Here is an 8,352-nt window from a genome sequence, read left to right on the forward strand (position 1 = left end):
TGTTTTCAAAACCCTTTAGGAAATCCATATACACTGTCTCTACTGGGTCCCCTTTACACACCTTTGTGACATCCTCAAATAACGCTAATAAATTTATCAAGCATAATTTCTCTTTCACAAAACCATGTTGGATCTGTCGGATTTTCTAAATATCCTGCAACTACTTTAATGATGGATTTCTTGCATTTTCCCAGTGACAGATATTATGCTCACTGGCCTCTGGTTTCCTGCTTTCGGTCATCATCCTTTCTTTTTTCAATTAAATATTGTTTTTATTCTCCTCCTTTTTCACATTTTCTCCCAAATTTACACCCAACAATAAACAAGAATCAGTGACGAATGCAATGTCAATCCCCAAATCAATAATAACGATCCCATCCTCCCACCAAACCCCCAAACATTAACCCGCATGTTAACATAAACAAATAACAAAGACGAATCAGGAATCACCCACAGTCACCATTAACACATACAGTCCCCCCTCCCCCCAACACTCCCAGCCCCCAACCCCCTTAATGTTCGATGTGATCCAATTCTCGAAAGAGCATAATGAATAACACCCATGAATTGTAGAATCCCTCCATCCTTCCCCTCAGTTTAAATTTGACCTTTTCAAGCAGCATGAATTCCAGCAGGTCCCCCGCCATGCCAGGGCCAACAGTCATGGAGATCTGGACAGTTTGCTCATCATCCCTGCAGTCCCTGCTGTAGTCAAACTGATTGAACCTATTGGACAATTACAAAGACTACCTCCATTGCTACCTCCTGGATCCCCTTTCCTGCCTGTCTTACAGTTTCACTCTCCTATCTCTGCCCATGGACCCAATCTGAAGTATGTAGCCTAAAGGGTATGACGGCCTCTTGGAACAAATACATACCTGGTGCATTGCAGTGTTCAAAGCTCAGACTTGTTGACTTGAAGTCAAGGTTTCAAGCTACAAAAACTTACTCCAGATGTGGTCTCCATGGCTACACTTGGGACCACCAGACTCACAATGTACAGTGGCAACACATCACCTGCCTTGCCATCTTTATTGTGTTTTATTTAACTGATTAGGTCTCACATTTAGAAATATTACTCAACGATTATCGTTAGTTATGCTACAGAGTTTAACAAATTACACGATTAATCTAGTACAGCGCTGAAGGGAAACTATACTCACCAGCTAATCAATGGCCTTTCTGTACTGCCACAGTGTGATATTCTTTTTTCTCTCTCACTTTCCTAAATCTGATCATGCCCCAGTCCCATGCTGCCCTTGTCTCCAATCGGGTCCTCACCCTACTCTCTCTCTCTTTCTCTCTCTGCCTCTCAGAGCTGGGAACAGTGCCACAGCCATATTTACTTCATGAAGCTTAAAGGTCTACCACATTTAGGTTTGAGTAGGTCCTGCTAAAGGTCATGCTGTTATTACTAAGGTCACAAATGTGACATCAAATCTGGCAAACTCGCTGTATAAAATAATCAATTTGCTTGCTTTTAAATTACTAAGCGAATAAAGTAATGCATGGACTTTTATCTTATATTCATTGCAAATTCTTTGCACTAATGTGAATGACAAAGGCTAATGTGTTATCACTCTGTTCTAGGTTTTATTCCATAAGGGCATTAGGTTGCACATGACAAAAACTAGAATCACATGGGATTAGCGTTGGGCTGGCGGGATGGATATTGAACTGTCTTGGTTATAGAAGACAGAGAGTAGCGGTGGAAGGGTGTTTTTCAGATTGGAGATCTGTAACTAGTGGTCTTCTGCAGGGATCAGTGCTGGGACCTCTGTTGTTTGTAGTATATATAAATGATCTGGAGGAAAATGTGGGTGATCTGATTAGTAAGTTTGCGGATGACACAAAGATTGGCAGAGTTGTTGATAGATCCGAGGATTGTCAGAGGATACAACAGGATATAGATAGATTGGAGACGTGGACACAGAAATGGCAAATGGAGTTTAATCTGGACAAATGCGAGGTGATGCATTTTGGAAGATTAAATCTAGGTATGAATTATACTGTAAATGGCAGAACCGTGAGGAACATTATCATACAGAGGGATCTGGGTGTGTCGGTCCACAGTTCCCTAAATGTGGCAACACAGGTGGCCAGGTGATTAAGAAGGCATATGGCATGCTTGCATTCATCAGCTGGGGTTGGGAAATGTTGTAACTATATAAAAACCTTGATTCGGCCGCATTTGGAGAATTTCATGCAGTTCTGGTTACTACATTATCAGAAGGACATGGAAGCTTTGAAGTGCAATGAAGGTTCACAAGGATGTTTCTTGATCTCTAGAATGTTGACTAAGAGGAGAGATTGAATAAACTAGGATTGCTTTCACTGGAAAGACGGAAGCTGAGGGGAGACCTGATAGAGGTCTACAAAATTATGAGAGGTATAGACAGGGTGGATAGTCAGAAGCTTTTTCAAGGAAGTGGAAGTGTCAATTACAAGGAGGCACAGGTTCAAGGTGAAGGGGAAAGTTTAAGGGAGATGTGTGGGATAAGTGCCTGGAACACGCTGCCAGAGGATGTGGTGGAAGCAGGCGCATTAGCAACAATTAAGAGGCATCTGGATGGGTACATGAATAGGGAGGAAATAGAGGGATACGGACCAAGTAAGGGCAGAAAGCCTTGTTTCTGGTTCGGGCTTCATGATCGACTCAGGCTTGCAGGCCAAAGGCCTGTTCCTGTGCTGTACTTTTCTTTGTTCTTTTGCTTAGCTTAGAAATGATCTGAGTCACATTGGTAAAATCATAGTAGGTCTACCTGTTGCATAGCATAACCTTGGCTTCATTTATAAGTAATAAAAAAGATTAGCTAATATACATTGAAAATTGATACTGAGTAATTATTGTATAGATTATCTATAATTATTGTAGATCGCCATGTATAAGTTGACCCGGAATATAAATTGGCCTCATTTTCTCAGTGCCAAAATGGATGTTTAGGCCTATACTCGACATATACTTGACCTCCCATGTTTCGGCTAATAAATGCATGTTTAGGACTATACTAGCATTTGGAGTCGGCTTCAATTTTTCAGCTCAGAAATACATGTTTAGGGTTACACTCTCCTTATAAGTTGGTACATGGGATTGCAAGTACCCAATACCGGCCATGTTGCCAAGAAGATGCATGGTAGTTTAAAATACACTCACTCCGAGGAGGCAGCGCATGGCGACTATTGAACAGGACTGCGTCCTCCTGCAAAAAGAATGAAATTGCAACATGGGCCAGGTTTTTCTCATCATGAAAACATGTATTGGAATAGATCCCAAAAAAATCATCAGTGAGGTTACATTATTATCAGAATTGGAATGTACACTTACATATTTAACTGGGCTGAATCAAATTATGAGTCCATAAAAGATTTCAAAGCAGCAGTTTGTTGGTGTAACTGCTTTATGGACTAAAAGTGTCCAGTGTTGCAGGAGATGACCAAGGTTTCTCAGAGAGCACCATAATCCTGATGCTAAAATGATGAGTTTCCAGTAATCCATCACTGGACCATTGGGGGTACATCGTAGCACAGTGGTTAGCACTGCTGCCGAACCCGGGTTCAATTCTGGCTTTGGGTGACGGTCTGTGTGGAGTTTGCACGCTCTCCCCGTGTTTGTGTGGGTTCCTCTGGGTGCCCCGGTTTCCTCCCACAGCCCAAAGGTGTGTAGGTTAGGTGGTTTGGCCTTGGTAATTTGCCCCTTAATGTCCAAAGATGTGTAAATTAGGTTAAGGGGTTATTGGGTTAGGGCAGGGGTGTGGGTCTGGGTGGAGTGCACTTCAGAGTATTGGCACAGACACGATGGGCTGAATGGCTTCCTTCTGCACTGTAAGGATTCTATGGTTCTATGATTTTATCATCAGACAGTGGGAAATACATGAATCTCCATTATTACACATCAGCAAAATGGACAAAACACTCATGAATTTTGTTGTGCCCAACAACCAAACCGTGGAGTTGGCATGTTTAAAGGTGGGGGGGCTCGTCATATGAGGTTTGTCGCTTTTCCGCCACCTTCCAGCTCACTCTCAGCCTGTCTCCCATTTTACAGTGGGTGCAGAAGGTGTCAAGCAGCCTGCCCAACCTTGAGTCTATTGAAGCCCTCATGTGGCCAATTAGTAGCCGTTTAATTGCTTCATTCCACCTCTGCTGTGATTTTACCCAGAGCAGGAGAAGGGCCAGGTCCACATAGCTTTTATTATGCGGGCTGGTGTCGAGAAAAGTGAAGGCATCCTCCTTTGGGATCCCCAGCTCCCATCGGAGGCACCCCACTCAGGTCATACCCTCACTATAACCTCCCCTGCTGGCCTCCCAAACTCAGAACATAAGAACATAAGAACCAGGAGCAGGAGTAGGCCACCTGGCCCCTCAAGCCTGTTCCGCCATTTAGTAAAATCATGGATGATCTTTTTGTGGACTCAGCTCCACTTACCCGCCCGCTCACTGTAACCTTTTATTTCTTTGCTGTTCAAAAATCTATCTACCTTTGCCTTGAAAACATTCAACTGCTTCACTGGACAGGGAATTCCACAATTCACAACCCTCTGAGAGAAGACGTTCCTCCTCAACTCAGTCCTTAATCTACTTCCCCTTATATTGAAGCTTTCCCCACCGAGTTCTTGTTTCATCCGCCAGTGGAAACAACCTCCCTGCTTCTTTCCTATCTATACCCTTCATAATTTTATATGTTTCTATAAAATCCCCCCTCATTCTTCTAAATTCTAATGAGTATAGCCCCAGTCTACTTAGTATCTCCTCATAAGCTAATCCTCTCAACTCTGGAATCAACCTAGTGAATCTCCTCTGCATATTCTCCAGTGCCAGTACATCCTTGCTCAAATAAGGAGACTAAAACTGGACACAGTACTCCAGATGTGGCCTCACCAGCACCCTACACAGCTGCAACATAACCTCCCTGTTTTTAAAGTTCATCCATCTAGCAACGGAGGACAACATTCCATTTGTCTTCTTAATTACTTGCTGCATCTGCAAACCAACTTTTTGCTATACATGCACAAGGACACCCAGGTCCCTCTGCACAGCAGCATACTGCAATTTTTTACCATTTAAATAATAATCCATTTTGCTGTTATTCCTACCAAAATGGATGATGCACATTTATTAACATTGAACCCCATCTTCCAGACCCTTGCTCACGTAAGCTATTTGTATCCCTCAGCAGACTTTCAGTGTCCTTTGCACACTTGGCTCTACCACTCATTTAAGTGTCATCTGCGAACTTTGACACATTACACTTGCTCCCCAACTCCAGATCATCTATGTAAATTGTAAACAATGGCGGTCCAAAAACTGATCTCTGAGGCACACCACTCGCCACTGATAACCAACCGGAGAAACACCCATTTATTTCCACTCTTTGCTTTCTGTCAGTTGACCAATCCTCTATCCATGCTAATACATTATCCGTAATGCCATGTGCCTTTATCTTATGCAGCAGCCTTTTGTGCGGCACCTTGTTGAATGGCTTCTGGAAATTCAGATGCACCACATCCACTGGTTCCCCATTGACTACCTCAAAGAATTCCACTAAATTAGTCAAATATGACCTGCCTTTCATGAACCCATGTTGCGTCTGCCCAATGGGACAATTTCTATCCAGATGTCTCGCCATTTCTTCTTTAATGATGGATTCGACCGTTTTACCCACTACAGAAGTTAAGCTAAGTAGTCTATAGTTACCCGCCTTTTGTCTACCTCCTTTTTTAAAACAATGGCATCACATTTGCTGTTTTCTAATGTTCCAGAACCGCCCCAGAGTCCAACGAGTTTTGTTAAATTACCACCTGTGCATTTGCTATTTCCCCTGCCATCTCTTTTAGTACCTTGGGATGCATTCCATCAGGGCCAGGAGACTTGTCTACCTTTAGCCTCATTAGCTTGCCCAACACTACCTCCTTAATGATAATGATTGTTTCTCGGTCCTCATCTGCCATAGCCTTCTTGCCAACAATTATTGGCATATTAATTGTGTCTTCCACTGTGAAGACTGACACAATATACCTGTTCAATGCCTCAGCCATTTCCTCATTTCCCATTATTAAATCTCTCTTCTCATCCTCTAAAAGACCAATATTTACCTTAGTTACTCTTTTTTGTTTTATATATTTGTAGAATATAGAATTTGGCTGGTTTATCTCAGTGGGCTAGACAGCTGGCTTGTGATGCAGAACAAGGCCAGCAGCGCGGGTTCAATTCCCGTACCAGTTTACCCGAACAGGCGCCGGAATGTAGCGACTAGGGGCTTTTCACAGTAACTTCATACTTGTGACAATAAAAGGTTATTATAAGAAACATTTGCTATCTGTTTTTATATTTTGAGCTAATTTAATCTCATGATTCATATTTTCTTTATAGCTCTTTTTGTGCCATTTTGTTGATCTTTAAGGATTTCCCAATCCTCTAGTTTCCTACTAATCTTTTCCACTTTGTCTGCCTTTTCTTTCAATTCAATACCCTCCTTTATTTCCTTAGATATCCATGGCTGATTATCCGTTTTCCTACAATCCTTCCTTTTTACTGGTATATACTTTTTCTGAGCACTCCATTGTCCTCAATTGTCCCACCATAAAATCTTTGCTCCCAGTCTACCTTAGCCAACTCCTTCCTCATTCCATTGTAGTCTCCTTTGTTTAAGCACAAGACACTGGTTTGGGTTTTACCTTCTCACAATCTGGGCGAGATTCTCCGACCCCCCGCCGGGTCGGAGAATCGCCGGGGGCTGGCGTGAATCCCGCCCCTGCCGGTTGCCGAATTCTCCGGCACCGGAGATTCGGCGGGGGTGGGAATCGCGCCACGCCGGTTGGCGGCACCCCCCCCCACCACCCCCCGCGATTCTTGGGCCCGGATGGGCCGAAGGTCCGCTGCTAGAATGCCTGTCCCGCCGGCGTGGATTAAACCACCTACCTTACCGGCGGGACAAGGCGGCACGGGCGGGCTCCGGGGTCCTGAGGGGTGCCCTGGGGGGTGCGCCCACGGTGGCCTGGCCCGCGATCGGGGCCCACCAATCCGCGGGCGGGCCTGTGCCGTGGGGCACTCTTTTCCTTCCGCCTTCGCCACGGTCTCCACCATGGCGGAGGCGGAAGAGACTCCCTCCACAGCGCGTGCGCGGGGATGCCGTGAGCAGCCGCTAACACTCCCGCGCATGCGCCGCCCAGCAATGTCATTTCCACGCCAGCTCGTGGGGCACTTCCGCCAGCTGGCGGGGCGGAAATCAGTCCGGCGCGTGCCTAGCCCCTCAATGTTAGGGCTCGGCCCCCCAAGATGCAGAGGATTCCGCACCTTTGGGGCGGCGCGATGCCCGACTGATTTGCGCCGTTTTTGGCGCCGGTCGGCGGACATCGCACCGATACCGGAGAATTTCGCCCTCTATCTCTGTTTTAAATTCAACCATACTGCGATCGCTCCTTCCAAGACGATCCCTAACTATGAGATCATTAATCAATCCTGTCTCATTACACAGGACCAGATCTAGGATAGTTTGCTCCCTCGTAGGCTCCATTCATTCTGTTCAAGAAAACTATTGTGGATATATTCTATGATCTCCTCCTCAAGGCTGCCCTGACTGACCTGGTTTGACCAATCGACAAATAGATTAAAATCCCCCATGATAATTGCCATACTATTTTTACATGCATCAATTATTTCTTTGTTTATTGCCCGTCCCAACATGATGTTATTATTTGGTGGCCTATAGACTACGTCTATGAGTGACCGTTTTGTCATACTATTTCACATTTCCACCCAATGGATTCAACTTTTTTCTCTTTCGAACCTATATCATCTCTCACTATCGCCCTGATGTCATCCTTAAATATCAGTGCTACAACACCTCCCTTACCTTCCTGCCTGTCCTTCCAAATAGTCTGACCCCCTGGATATTTAACTCCCAATTGTACCATCCTGCAATCATGTCTCTGTAATGGCTACTAAATCATACTCATTCGCGATGATTTGTGCCCTCAACTGATTTACCTTGTTTCGAATGCTACGAGCATTCAAGTGAAGTGCCCTTATTATAGTTTTGATACCTTCTTTTTGAATCCTATCACCTTCATTAATACTATCTCCTGAGTTCTTCTTCCCTTTTTTCATAACTTTTTGATGTAGTGGAACCCACCTCCCCATGTGCTAACCTGCTGCTTTGCAGCAGTACCCTTGCCTTCCCTCCCCTTGCTAGTTTAAAGTCCTTGAGACCACCTTTATTTATCCTTTTAGCTAGAACACTGGTCCCAGATCGGTTCAGATGGAGACTGTCCCGACGGTACAGATTTCTCCTGCTCCAATACTGATGCCAATGCCCCATGAAATGAAACCCCTCCTTCCTGCACCACTCCTTTA

The sequence above is a fragment of the Scyliorhinus torazame genome, chromosome 2, assembly GCF_047496885.1.
Source record: "Scyliorhinus torazame isolate Kashiwa2021f chromosome 2, sScyTor2.1, whole genome shotgun sequence".
Lineage (NCBI taxonomy): Eukaryota > Metazoa > Chordata > Chondrichthyes > Carcharhiniformes > Scyliorhinidae > Scyliorhinus > Scyliorhinus torazame.